Below are 15,671 nucleotides of genomic sequence, written 5' to 3' on the forward strand. Positions count from 1 at the left end.
CACAATAACACATTTTCAGCCAGACTTTCAATTCATTATATGCTACAGTGCAAAACATGCACGAATGTTTTTCTATTCGGTTTTTATCGATGAACGAGTGACAAAACCCACAGTCTGCTTCCTAGTGTCTTTCAGCAAGAAGACTGATGGCATTCGCTGGAAATGTAAACCTTTCGCAAACTATTCGCAATCACTTCCACACATTCATCAACTCACCTCTGTCTTTTTTCCCTCCTTTTTCATTACAGCTGATAGGAGAAGGAACACAAAACACATTTGGGCCCTATGCGCTCCATAAAGAATATAATCAATTCTTTATTATTGCATTCGGGAGGCTTGAGGGCTGTCAAGCTGGGGAAAATGATATTGCTGGGGACTGAAGAGAAGATAAATTCACGCGTGAAGCTTTGCTAATGGCGGATGGGATCAGGCACTGTCCGGTTTGTCTGAGTCACGTTACTGATGATGAATGACAGGCCGACGATGACCCGCGGTGCCCCTCCGATGACAACGTGACAACATTCAACGGTAGCATGGTAGCAAGAGCAGATATCAAACCGTTTCCTCTGTCAGGATCCCATGGGATCTCAGGAAACGCACATTAACCAGCCCTCCAGACAGGTGGTAAATCCTCTTGACGTGTTTATACTTATTTTATAGCCACAACAACCACATTAAAGGATGGCAGCTGGAGAGCCAGTATTTCAGCAGGTCTGCCTGTGTTTGTGTGATGACGGTCTCCATAGTGACCAGAGATGCGGCATAGAGGAAGTTGCCAGAGACAATGAAGAATCAAGCATCAAAGGAAACTCGCATTTGCACATCATGTAGGAAATAATCAAGCAGTGTCTGGAGACATGTTCACACTGCTATCAATAATTCTTTGAACTCGGCTTCATAATAACTGACAGCTCTTCTGTTCTCCCGCATGCTTTTAATCTGTAATCTGCAAAAAGTGAGCGATGGCTCAGCACAAAAGAATCAATACAGCAGAAAACAAGGCAATTCTGACAATTTTATAGCTGCGCTAAACTAATCTAGGACTGGGAGTCTTTCCATTAAACTCGTATATGACTCCTCCAGGCCCAACTTCTGTCATCAAACGCTAAACATTAATTGGTTTATCAAAGGTTAATTGCTCAATAGATACTAGACGGTTGGAGTTTAATTGTGCCATTAAAAGCACTCGCTAGAGCCCCGGGTTCAGGTAATGGATTTTGTCATTTGAATGAAAATATTATTTGATGGCAGCTGGACTGATAACAGTGTTGAGCATTGACAGGTCCATGCCCTCACACAGTGTGTCACACAGGGACAACACACAGAAGCGCATCAGTACACATGCTAGCTGCAAAAAGTGATGGCATTTAGCTATGCTTTGTAATTATAAATGACTCATTCTTCACTGTGGCAGAAGTGTCTTCCTGTGCCGAATTTTATGAATGCATCTGCGTCTGCCATTAGGGTGTAACACATCAAAATAGGATGAGGAAATAGCATGAGCCACGGTTGGGCAACATTCAGAATTGAACTGGCTTTCTTTTCAGTTCACGAGTGTGAATTTGAATTAAAGTGGTCGTGCCTGACAGGAAGTTGAATTGAAATGGCAGGAAGAGGAAGTTACTGAATTGCAATTCAAAGTAGTGTGTTTCTCCAGCCTTGCCCACAAAAGAGGTCAACATTGAAATTGTGTCTTTTTTAGTTAATTGGTTAAAGGTAAAAATAATAAAAATAAATAAAAATAATAGTCCAATCAATCGCGGGTGGATGAAAAATAAATAAATCATTGTGTTTGTTTGATAAAGACTCTATCCATGGGCGTTTACTTCCAAGTCTCCAGTGCGACACGACCACCCAAACCCAGCGTTTTGGAGAGAGCCTCAAAACCAGTGTAGAAAATAGCCTATTACTTATAAGTTATGATGTTTTTGAATGTAAAAACCACACGAACATCATAAGTTGACCTCAGACAACAGTATAAAAAAATAAATTAAAAAGCCAGTTCATGACACTTAAATTAATGTGAATTTAAAGGTGCCCTAGAATGAAAAATTGAATTAGCCTTGCCATAGTGAAATAATAAGAGTTCAGTACATGGACATCACATACTGTGAGTCTCAAACAACATTGCCTCCTACTTTTTATGTAAATCTTGTAAATCAAAAACCCCAGGGAATGAAAAGTGCTTCTCAACATAAACCCAACCGTGACGCAAGTGTTGGGGATCATTTATATGCACGCCCCCAATATTTGCATCTGTCCAAACATGTTCATTGTCAGGCGGAACTGCAGCCGAATCATCGAGACTGCAGGTAAACAAACTCTCTCATGGATGCATGTCATGTTCCAGGCTGTGCAGGAGACTTTCTACCCTTCCCACAGATAACAAAATGTCAACAGTCATGGTTGATGTTTATTATAATCCGATACCACAACAATTTAATTCAAGATTGTTCGTTTGCTCAGCCCATTTCAAGCAAGCTTCACTTGAGAATCTGGTCTTAAATTGAAGAAAGTGGCAATTACAACTGTATTCCTGCAAGCAGTAAGTAGCGATTTTATCCACGTATTGACTGTTTAAACAATTTCTGATTGAATTGAAAGTTTCTTAGAGAGACCGCATTGTCTAGATAACGCAAGATGCTAGTACAGTAACAATAGGAAACATACAAAACTAAATAGTGTGTCTAATGACAAAGGTTAATATTATTTTGTATTACAAAATACAACCGTAGATACTTTGCATACAGATCGTTCACTCGATCCTTCTAGCAAACGTCACCTTTTCCACCATATAAGTTAAAACGATAGTCATTTGACAAGGCTATTCATTTTGTAAAAATATAAGTTATATATTTATATTTTTGAGAACTGAACTAGGCCTATGATGTTTTTGCATGCTTTCAGAGTACATCACAGTCATTGCGTAGCCTACATTGTGACTAACGTTATATAAACATGCAATATCGTTGACAAAAAAAAGACAAGTCTAAAATGTAGAGTGAATGACACTTTAAACAGATTCTAGCAGTACATCTCAAATGGAGATTGCTGAAATGCAGCTTACTGGTTTATTGGTGTTTTCAGATCATCCGTGCGCGAGAGAGAGCTCGCGTGCATATGTTTGTCAGATTGGACATTTTTAGGTAAAACACCGGAGAGTATACGAGTTTCTTTTCACAGAAAAGCTCTGTTTGGGGGATTTAATGACTGAAATCTGGCAACCAGACAATCTGAAAACACCAATAAACAAGTAAGCTGCATTTCAGCAATCTCCATTTGAGATGTTTTGCTTAAAGTGTCATTCAGTTGGTCTCTGTTCTGTCAGGACGGTCAGGAGTCAGGACTCACAAGCTGCTTTTCTGAACTGCTGTGAGCTGCTGAAATAAGCCAATGACGGCAGAGCTCAACATTAATATTCATGACCCTTCCAAATAAGGCAAAAACAGAGCATTACATCCTAGGGACAATTTATAGGGTTGTAAATGGACCTGTACAAGTATATCTGGACAATGTTTGCCCTTAAATAAGCCACATACCCTCTATGTAGATATCAGAGAACAATTTAACATATTTTTTTAACTCATTCTAGGGCACCTTTAATGTCCTTACATTTTAATCTGAATTGCAATTCTGAATCATACTTGCTCCCTCAGGAATTTGAAAGGCAATCACAATTCAGTTATGAATGGTGCACATTCTGGCATGAAAAATATGACCTAAAATGTGTTTTTTTTTAATAGATTATCTGAGCTTTTTTATTCAGACGTACTATCCTATTACTTTGTAGAAAAATTCTGTGTCCTTTTCATCATATATGCATTTTTTTTGTGCATTTAGCCTTACAGTATATACATTTCCAAACCTATTTTGTTTCAGTATGCACATTTCTGGGAATTGAACCTGTGACTGGGCCATTACCTCCACAATGCTTTACCCCCATTTTGCTACAGAAATACAAACCTGCAAGAAGCATTGTTGTGCCAACAATACCTCTCATTTTTACCAGCATCTACTTTAATGATCACTGGGTCATCCTCAGCACAATTATTTCAAATAATTGACCTTGAATTGTTGCTTCCAAACAACCATTCTTCTATTCCATGCTTAATTAATCAGGACATCCACAGTAATTAATCTCAGAGGAGAACTGATTATGTGGCATAAAGCGATGGGTTTGTATTACACCGCTCTGTGGCATCAATAACCAAATGTCAAATGAGTGGAGATGCAAAAAAACAAAAAACACAAAAAACGCTTTTATAATTCCTAATGGCTTTGGCTGGGGTCCCAGACAAATAAAGCTTTTTTAGATCAATGAATTACTGCGTGATGTTTTTATTACATGCAAGCTAAAACCTGTGGTCATTCCTTGAGGTAAAGCTGGAGTCAATAGGGGTGATTCCTGGCATGTAGTATTTTTATGTCCTCTTCATATGGCAAATCTTTTGATATTTTAAAACACAATTCTTAAGGATGAAAATCATATTAGTTTCCTCTTATCCCATACGGATAAGCTGAAGACTATTTTTGAGATATGACCAAAAAGCGATATGCACTGTAAAAAAAATGTGTTTGTTTTTGTTGGTTTAACTTAAAAAAGTAAGTAACCTGGTTGCCTTCAAATTTTGAGTTTATTGAAATTAAAAATTTGAATTGATACAATGAAGGAAATTTGTTTAATAAATAGAAACTCAAAAATTATTGTATCTGAACCACATAAAACATTTGATAAATCATAAAATAGCACAATTTGGCATGTTTCACTGTGTCATCAGAAATAAAACACACACAATTACCCAAAATGCTTACAAAATCTTTTAATAATATTCTAATAAAGGTTGTCGAATCTCAAAAAGTGTTCATTGTATTAACTCAAAATTTTAAATTTCAATGAACTCAAAATTTTGAGGCAATCGGGTAACTTTTTTTTAAAATAATTTTTTACAGTGTGGCTAATATAAAATTCTATACTGTTTTGTCCGAATAAATTTAAATAAAAACACAAAAAACTAAATCACTCAAAATCCTAAATGTTATTATATTCTAATACATTTTATAATAATAAACATTATAATGCACTATGGAAAAATTATATGAATATTTATATTTGTTAAAATTACATTCAACAATGAATTATTAATTAATGAATTATTACTTTTAAAGATTACCTTTATGTACACTTTTGGCAGTAAAGGTAATCTAAAAGGAAAAAGGGGGAAATGAGAATAGACAAAAAACAAAACAAAAACAATGGATATGGTACATAGTGTATGCCTTCATCCCTTTCCAATATATATATATATATATATATATATATATATATATATATATATATATATATATATATATATATATATATATATATATATTACAGTTCAAAAAAAATATATTACCTTCAAGAAAGCTAACTTTAGCTCTATTTCCATCCCATTAGCTTCTATCGACTCATCTCATTCACTTTCTATTTACTGTAAAAATCTAGTTATGAATAGTTTAAGTGCCCAAACTTGACAAGAGAAAGTCTGATATACCCATTTATATTAAAACGTCCTTCAGCTACAACACAAGCATATTCATCTTATGATGTTTTATTAATAAAGTTCAGGAGGTACACATTCAAATGATCTACCCAACCAGCATGAGAGTAGACCTATACACAGCCGACTCACCCATGTTCCTTGACGGCAAACACACACTCTTTTGCTCTGATTATTTGTAAGTGTGAACTGCGTGACAGGAATGATCCACTATATGGAATGAATAACATTCGTAAGCCACATGTGTTTTTTTACAATGTCTGTTTGTGAATGCAGTAGTAAAAGTGGTTGCAATTCCACACTGCCATTTAGTGTTCAAGTCAAACATGCCATCCAAATAAAAACAAACACCGGGAACAAAGGCCCCGCGCTTCCAAGAATTAGCATCCTGAGCGAGGCGCCAGCTGTGTTTGCTGTCGCCACAGAGGTGCAACGAAACGCTTGACAGTGTGTCACATCTAACCACTGCCATTCTGCCGACGCTGCAACGTTCTACTTCTGACCCTCGGTGCCACAAAAGAAGTACACGCACTTTCCATCTCCGCAGAGCTCACTCCCTGTCAATCTACTTATTCAAAGGTTTCCCTCTCCCTCTGAGAGCCCGTTCCTCCATCTCTCCATTTGGCCCTGCCTATAAGTGTCACTTCGGTTTAGATTCCACCACAGCCCTAGAACCGAACACAAAGAGCCCCCACGGAGGGTTCGGTGGGGTGGAGCAGGCCTGCTGTTTCATTAGCACTCCAGGGAAGTGCTGGTTCAAAAAGAGGCCTTGCGTCACACTGTTGATCCCTTTAGCTACATCAAAGAGCAGTTGATTGCATGGGGAGATTGAATACCACACTGGGCACTCTTAGTGTGGAGAGAAGTTGTCTGTTCATGCAAACATTTAGCATGCTAATTGGAGTAATGGCCATCTGTACAGTACAATATCTGCAGCCCAAGAGATTTTTTGCTTTAAATGCCATTTTTTATAATTCAAAAGCCCTGGGACAGAGGTTGAAGCAATGATGATACTTTGGCAAGGGGAAGGGGTATGAACTTCAGCATCTATTGGGAAATAAACCAATGTTTGTCAAGGACTTCAGGAAACGAACATCAGTGTAATATAACCCAACAACACCCGGAAAAGCCTGGAACGCTATAGATAAAAAATGTAGGTGTTGCAAAATAAAAGACCCAACCTTAGCAAGAGAGAAACTGCAGACTGCATGAAATGCTAGCTTGCTGTCTGTAGCAGAACACTGGATCAAATGGGTGGACCAAAAGCTAATGGACTACAGCAGTCTGAAAGACATGCACCCACACACACGCACATACATACATACATACACACAAGTAGTGTTTCCATGTTTTATGGGTACTTTCCATAGGCGTAATGGATTTTATACTGTACAAACAGTATTTTCTATCCCCTTACACTGCCCCTGCCCCTAAACCTACCCATCACAGGAAACATTCTGCATTTTTACTTTCTCAAAAGAACTCCCTCTGTATGTGAGTATGCATGATTTATAAGATGTTTTCCTCATGGGGACCAAAAAATGTCCCCACAAGGACAAGGATTTCGGATATTGCCATCTTTGTGGGGACATTTTGTCCTGTAAACGTAGGGATTACCAGCCCACCCACCCACACACACGTTTGTTTTTGTGACATATGGGGACATTCCATAGGCGTAATGGTTTTTATACTGTACAAACCATATTTTCTATCCCCTTACACTGCCCCTGCCCCTAAACCTACCCATCACAGGAAACATTCTGCATTTTTACTTTCTCAAAAAAAACTCATCCTTTATGATTTATAAGCATTTTAAAAAGTGGGGACATGGCCAATGTCCTCATATTTCATCCTCTCCTTGTAATACCTGTGTCATACCCATGTCAATATACACATATGTGTCCTCAAAAACATGCCCCCCCCCCCCTCACACACACTCTTTCTCTTTCCTCTCTCTCTCTCTCTCTCTCTCTCTCTCTCTCTCTCTCTCTCTCTCTCTCTCTCTCTCTCTCTCTCTCTCTCTCTCTCACTCTCTCCACTATTGCTGCATTTGAAATTCATTTCCAACTCCCCCTCTTCACAAAGTCTCACATTTATTTTTAGCTCTTTGCCTGGGAAGCATAAGAAGAACGTTGAACAAAAATTTCAGCCCCCGATATTGGTAAAAACCTATTCCTCTGAATATACTTACCCCTGTACAACACTGATATCGTTACGTTTATCATTCACCTCCACTTACTCCAGCTAGTGTTTAGGACAAATATCCTAAACAGCCTAATGCTTCAGCATGATAGTTGAGGTTCTGTAAAAAGGGAGGCCTTTCTTTATGTCCAGGGTGACTTAACATAGATCACTATGGGCAGCTCTCACATTTAACGTGGTGCTTGCTGTTATACACTTGATTGCGTTCTGCTGACTGAGCTGCAGGCGCTTTCTTGCCCTTTCGCCTCCAATGAAGCCTCCTTAAAAGACGCTGTGTTCAGGGAGGTCAAAAATGCGTGGAGAAACGTAGTGTTGTTTGTGGCACCTTGCTATGTGAGCAAACACAATAAATATGAACATGATTGGAATAGGTTGAAATGGAAATGGTCTTAAAAAAATTCCCACTTGTGATCTTTGTGGTAAATAATGACCGCCATTGAAAATGAAACGGGAAATATGAGAAAAAAAATGAAAAAATGAAAATGAAAACACAGCAATTAACACAATCGACAAATCAGCTACAATGAATTAATGATAGAGGGTTAATAAAGCACCCAAATGTATCAAGAAAGAAGTAGTAAAAAAAAGAAGCACATTGCTTTATATTAAATTCCAGTATGTCACAGAAAGGCACCTTTTACATTAGTCTGTAGAAACAAGAAAGCAGGTGGACATTTATATGACTGGTCACCTATTTGCATTGGTTAAACTATTTATTTATGAGCCCTTAAAACAATCAGCCATAGGTAAAACATCAACTATAATACAATATGAAATGCACACACACAAACGAACAACATTTTTTAGTCAAAATACCTCTATACTGTAAAAAAAAAAAAAATGCAGGTCTCCAATAGAAAATGTTCTAGTGACTGACCACATCTAGATTTTTTAGTTGGCCAAATTGAATTTCTGTTAATTAAATTGCATCAATTCACAGAAATTCAATTTGGCCAACTGAAATATTTAGATGTGATCAGTCACTAGAAAATGTTCAATTGGAGATTATTATTTTTTTTACAGTGAAGTCATTATGATGTAATTATGACATCTACCAGCCGAGGCACTAACCAGCCAATTCCTGACCCCTGGTTGTTACTGAGCAGCCTTGGGGATTTTACTCCTTTTTCACACTCTCTCCTCACAGTCAACCTTGTAGTAAGCTAGGTGAAAACATACATGTTATATGCATAGCATGGCCTAAGGCTGTGTTTTAAAAAAGGGTCACAGGGCATCTCTGCCCATCTAATCTACGTGCAGCCACAATACATGAGCAGGTTTGCAGCTTGAGTGGAACGAATGCAGGATAAGCCCATCGCAAAAGGCAGAAAACTCCATCTTTATTGATCTGCTGCTCTTAAAAAGAGGTGATTGCTCACCTCTCTTTATAAAAAAACAAAAAAACACTCACATTAAGGCAAGGTGCTTGGGATGTTTTTCTAAAACCATCACAGAGGACAGGGTGCGCCAACGGTGAAGCTTAAACGTATAATAAGCCAGATACCAAACAGGCATTAAATACTATATCTTGCATAAACCGTTCCTGCAGAACAAAAGCAGTATGTGAATATAGGCTGGCATATGAACAATCGGATAGTGTTAAGCCAAAATAACAATGTAAAAATAGTGGGAGGGATAAATGGGAGCTGCTTTTTTTGCTAGGAAGAAACATAATAATGTGTAGCTTGGATCAGCGGAGTTCGTCTCCGCCGCCAAACTCTTTATTATAAGATGTGGGCTCCCTGGGAGCTGCTGTACGTTATCAGCGCTCATCAAAGGCACTGTCAAGAAAATGTAAAACTGGGACTTTCAGAGGCTGTCTCAGACGCTGTGCACATTTAAATGAGACAGCCTTATTAATTCTTCAAAAGCTAGGCAGCTTCCTTTTCCCCCCCTCCGACTAATTTTGGCACATTTAGGAACGATAAAAGCTCTGTCACCCTCAAAAACACATGCGGATGGTCTCGGTTGTTCTTGGAGGTCCACTCTAGTGAATGCTGTCTATTTTGCGTATATGTACAACTAGAACATCTAAAACCAAATGTCTGTCTGACTATCTAAACTACTGTTCAAAAGTGTGGGCAAGGACACATTTTGATCAAAAGTAAAGACTTTTACATTGTTACAAAAGATTTCTATGTCAAATATAACTGTTCCTTTGAACTTTCTATCAGAGAATTGTGAAAAAAAGTTCCACACAAGAAATTTAAGCAGCACAACCATTTTCAACATTGATAATAATGCATTTTTCTTAAACAGGTATGTGACACTGGAGTAATGGCTGCTGAACAACTTAGCTTTGCCATCAGAGTAATAAATAACATATTTTTTATCCTCAAATAAAGATTCAAACGGTTGTGAATCATCGTATTGATTCATGATTTGGATCGCGTGTCAAACTGCCAAACTACTGAAATCACGTGACACTGGCGAAACGAATCATGAATCAATCTGCTGATTCACAAATGTTTGAATCTTTATTTGAGGTTTGAAAACAAACACGGAAGAGAAGACAATGCTGAAAAAGTTGTAGTTTTTGTGATTTTTGGACCAAAATGTATTTTCAATGATTGATGATTGATGTCATATATGGACTACTTTGATGATGTTTTATTATCTTTCTGGGCATGGACAGTATAGTGTGCATACACTTGTATACGCTTGCGGACTAAAGATAAAATATCTTAAACTGTGTTCTGAAGATGAACGGAGGACTTACGGGTGTGGAACGACATTAGGGTGAGTCATTAATGACATTTTTGGGTTGAGTGGCCCAGCCAAAGCCGAGACTTGAACCCGATTGAACATCTCCGGAGGAAGCTCCCCCATCCAACCTGATGGAGATTGAGAGGTCCTGCAAAGAAGAATGGGAGAAACTACCAAAAATAGGTGTGCCAAGCTTGTAGCATCATACTCAAAAAGACTTGAGGCTGTAATTGGTGCCAATGGTGCTTCAAAAAAGTATTGAGCAAAGGCTGTGAATACTTATGTACATGTGATTTTGTTCTCTCTTTTTTTTTAAAATAAATTTGCTAAGATTTCAAACAAACTTCTTTCACGTGGTCATTATGGGGTGTTGTTTATATATAATTTTTATTTTATTTAATCAATTTTGGAATAAGGCTGTGACATAACAAAATATGGAAAAAGTGACGTGCTGTGAATGCTTTCCGGATGCACTGTATATGGATGACCAAACATGAAAGTTGCACTAAACATCAAGGTTTCACCTACACCAGTTTAATTTATGGACAACTATAAGACATTTGTAGGCTCATTTCCAATCAAAAGCGCAAACACAGCAAGCTCTGTGGCAACATAGCAACAGTGGCTGTGTCCACAGTCCAAAAGCCTAAACATCTGACTTGTTGACTTTTGCAGGCAGTGTTTGCGCATGAAGGAACCTCACAAAACTGATTTTGGACAGACTTCTGAGGCAGCGTAATGGTTTAATGATCTACAAAGAGCTTCGATGATGACTAAGCAAATATTTAATTAAAACAATAGTAATTTCTTGCCAGAAATAACATCAAAAGTGAAAAAGGTTGGTCCAAAAAAAAAAAAAAAAAATCATATTTAGACAAACTGGCCACCAACTGCACCTTTCAAATGCCATAAACAGTTTTTAGCTCAACAGTCATTGAATGGAACACACAGGATTGTGGGATATCAAAGGCAGAGATGTATACATCTATGCTGCCTTCAAAAAACAATCAGATGAAGGCGTCTCAGGAGATGGGAAGTCAAGCTAACATTGGATTTGTGATTTGCCTTTGGTGCCTTCCTACCTTGGAATGCATCCTCCAAAGGCAGCATTTTTCAGCTTTCGGACCCAGTCAGTGGCTCAACCAATGTAGTGAGTTTGGGGCGGGGCTATCTGTTTGGCTTGACCAATGGCAAGGGATACAGAAATGAAAAACTTCAGCTTTGAAAGGTAATGATGCACGTGACAGTCAAAACAGCCACACTTGAGTGCTAGACACTTTCAGGCAAATATGTCATTACATAGACAAGAAATTCCAATTCAGCTCATTGAAAACACATTAACCCGCCTGGATTACAAAGCAAATAGATAAAGTGTGGTGCCAGCATTTCCTCTGAGCTCCCAATGATGCTGAGATTTGTTCAAGCCATCATGGCCATTTAAAAAAAAACAAAAAAATCTGTTACATTAAGACTTGTGTCCTATTCAATTTAAATGGAAATGGTGCAGCCTGGGGAAAAAATAAAACAGTAGAGAGAAGGCTGACTTTGAGGAAAGCTACAAATGAGAAAATAAGGTGATTAAATTGGAGAAATCTCTTGTCAATACAAATGTAAATGAATTTCTGCAGTCTGTTTATCATCCATGAAGGACAGTGCAGTGTGTGAGAGAGGGCTGTTGCATATTCATTGTACAGTAGCAGCGCTCTCCCAGTCGGCTATAAAGAAAGTGAGGTCAAATGAATATGGAGAGGAGCTGTAGTCATGACCTCTTTCTCTGAAACAAACCTTTCTCTTTCTCCCTGAAGAAACTCGCTTGAAGGAAGGGGATAAGAGCTGCACAAGGCCTTGTTTTCATGAGGAAATGGATCGTCTGGTTTTTTATGTATATAGTTGTTCCGCGGTGGAGTTGTACTTTCTGACATGGGACATCAAAGCTCTCATTATCTTAATTAGATATACTTCAGAATCTATTAGCATCAGCTGTTTTGCACATCTAAGGAAGCTTCTAAATGTGCTATTGAAAACAGATTTTGAAATGCAAATTTTGAGGCTTTAACTGATATAATTTATAGATTGATAGGCTTTAGTGTTTTGGTGTGGTCTTGGTAGCTCATTAATAATCCCTAATGAGTCTCGAGCTAATACATTCTGGAGGGCCCTTTTTTTTTTCTTTTCCTTAGAGCAAACCTTACTACATTTAATCTAAATTAAATATTAATATTTTGTTCAAAATCCATTTTTACTCACAATCTAAATAAACTCATAACTCTTGTCCAGCAAACCTGTCTAGGCATAATGTGTACTGGGTTTTATTTATTACTACCAAATATTGAGAGAATCTTTAAAAAGATTGTTTATACAAAAATGAAGTGTCACCATTTACTCAGCCTCATTTTCTTCCAAGCCATTTCTTCTGCAGGACATAATATATTTGGATGGATATTTAAAGTTTTGTACACACTGAAAGTCAGAAGGATCTAAAACAACACCGACGCATAAAATATATTTTGTGTTCCACAGAATAAAGAAAGTCATACATTGAACAATGACAGAATCTCCATGTCGGGTGAACTGCCTTTATTAGTTGGTGGAAAACTAAGTTTGATTTATGTATTCCAGAACCTTCAGTTGTTAGTAACCCTTCTTAAGCAGCTGACTAAATTTGTGTCTTCCACCAGTCCTACTTTTCAAAGGCTCACCCCCGGGAGCACTTCATTTAAACAATCAATCCCCTAAGACTGGCCCACAGCAAGAAACGGCTGTTCGTTTTTTTCCAGTCAGTGCGTCTGAAGGGCTGGCCGGTGCTGGAGCTTGGGTGGATAATCCGTTGGATCGAGCCTCCCTGGGTAAGGGCCAGCCAGCAGCCGGATGGTTTTGGGCAGCCCGCCCGGTCAATCCCCACACTCTGGAGGTCAACATCCAGTAGATTCCAGAGGTCAGAGAAGAGACAGACTTGCTGTGACTATGTGTCTAGCAAGACCAGAATCTGCTTCTAAAATGATCAACACGATGAAACGTTTTTTCAACAGCCTAATAGATAGTTGTACAATGTACTTTATATTATTCGAAGCCATTTGTTCTCTTTCACACTACAGAAAAAAATCTATCAGGATCTATACACTCTAAAAATTCTGGGTTAAAAACAACCCAAGTTGGGTTGAAAATTGACATAATTGGGTAGAAAATGGGTTGTGTGAACACAGTGAATGGACCAATTTAAACAACCCAATTTCTGGGTTTGTCCATTTTTAACCCAACCCAATTTTTTAGAGTGTAAGAGTACCTTAATCAAAAGATTCTCTCTCTCTCTCTCTCTCTCTCTATATATATATATATATATATATATATATATATATATATATATATATATATATATATATATATATATATATATATATATATATATATATATATATATATATTTCAAAGATTTACTCCCTAAATATGTCAAACCATCATCAAGCTAGCCTAGAAATCTAGACGCACCCTAGCGGAGGCAAATCTAATCTGCCGCGAGTGTCGTCTAGCAACTCTCAATACACTCTAAAAAATGCTGGGTTAAAAACAACCCAAGTTGGGTTGAAAATGCACCGACCCAACAATTGAGTTGTTTTAACCCAATGGTTGAGTTGTTTTAACCCAATGGTTGAGTTGTTTTAACCCAGTGGTTGAGATGTTTTAACCCAGTGGTTGGGTTAAATGTTGCTTAACACTATCCAATTGCTGGGTAAGAACAACTCAACCATTGGGTTAAAACAACCCAATTGTTGGGTCGGTGCATTTTCAACCCAACTTGGGTTGTTTTTAACCCAGCATTTTTTAGAGTGTACACTTCTGAGCTGTAAATGCCAAACTCTGGTCAGGCCAATCACATTGTGTATAGAGTCGGTGGGCGGGGCTTAACATAATGACGGCTGAGTTGCGCTTACGTGTAAACAGAAACTGGCGAACAGCGTTTTTTCAAATCAGCTTTGACCGCGACTCTGGAAGACTACGAGTTAAGCTTTTCTCTGAGAAAAGAACAAAGAACGGCACTGAAGTCATTCTTAAGAAGGGAAGATGCGTTCCGAGTTTTGCCATCCGCATACGGCGAAAGTTTAATCTTTCAACTAGCTCTGCTTCACCTTCATTGCTCTGGTTGGTTGTAGTGCTATCCTATCGCGTGCAGAGGGAGTTTGAAAGACAACCGTTTATCCCGCCCCTTGGATTGAGCCCTGTCAATGGTGAGTTTCCAGACCAAACATCTCAATGTAGGTCTGGCTTGTCAGGCTATCACCAAGCTACAGCAACAAAGAAAATGTGTATTGATGTCACTAAACCCTTTTGAATGAAATCCAGTTCTATAGCAAAACATGCAACCTGTGTTAAACATCCATTAGCTGCTCAATACATTTGGCCACATGGTTAATTGTGCTGCATTTTCTGCATATTTTGACATTTTTGGACACACATTCCTCTTCCTGATTTCTCTGCACTGGCTCCCAGTTGCTGTCAGAATCAAATTTAAGACTTTGACTACCTCAGTACATTCTTATAAGTGTATGCACCCTCCTACCAGTTACGGGTACTGAATGAGTGGCGCCTTGCCGATCCTTCACAACGAGGTGCCAATCACTTTCCAAAACCTTTAACCTATGTACTCCTCTCTGGTGGAACGAGCTGCCACCTAATCTGCTGAGGCCATCAAAAATGGAAAATGCTTAGGATAAAAGTGTCTGCTAAAATCACATTTAAATCCACAAAAATGGCAAAGAGAAGTGTAGAACAAAAAAAGCAAATACTCCAACTGAGAAAACCAAAGTTCTAAAATACACAAGAAAACAAATTCAATAAGAAACTGGTACACTCTAATCCATAACTTGAGCCCCATTTTCACTGCAATTACCTGGAACAATTTGTCCCAGGAACATTTTCTCCCAGACCTGTTGCTGTCTTCATTTCCATCCCAGTCTAAAGTACCATGAAGATTAGTCCAGAGACATAGGACTATGGGGGTATTATTGTTGCATTATTCCAAACAAATATATTGTTATCCACAAATAAACGAAAAGTGATTCACAAAAAATAAATAATTTCACAAGTCAATAGAATGAGATCCACAAATATATGCAGGATGAATTAGATTCACAAATAAATACAATCGCATTTGTGAATAACAAAAAATCCACACATATGTTTTTATGTCACAAACTCACAACTCTGCCTTGCATAAGTTGCATTGGA

General features: G+C 38.1%; 1 protein-coding gene across 5 annotated transcripts in view; it reads right to left on the reverse strand.

Annotated features, from left to right (window-relative positions):
* Positions 1-15,671, reverse strand: part of mgat4c (mgat4 family member C) — a 209,790-nt gene that overhangs the window by 56,023 nt on the left and 138,096 nt on the right. The gene's annotated exons all lie outside the window — the stretch shown is intronic.

Source organism: Pseudorasbora parva, chromosome 16 (genome assembly GCF_024679245.1).
Source record: "Pseudorasbora parva isolate DD20220531a chromosome 16, ASM2467924v1, whole genome shotgun sequence".
Taxonomy (NCBI): domain Eukaryota; kingdom Metazoa; phylum Chordata; class Actinopteri; order Cypriniformes; family Gobionidae; genus Pseudorasbora; species Pseudorasbora parva.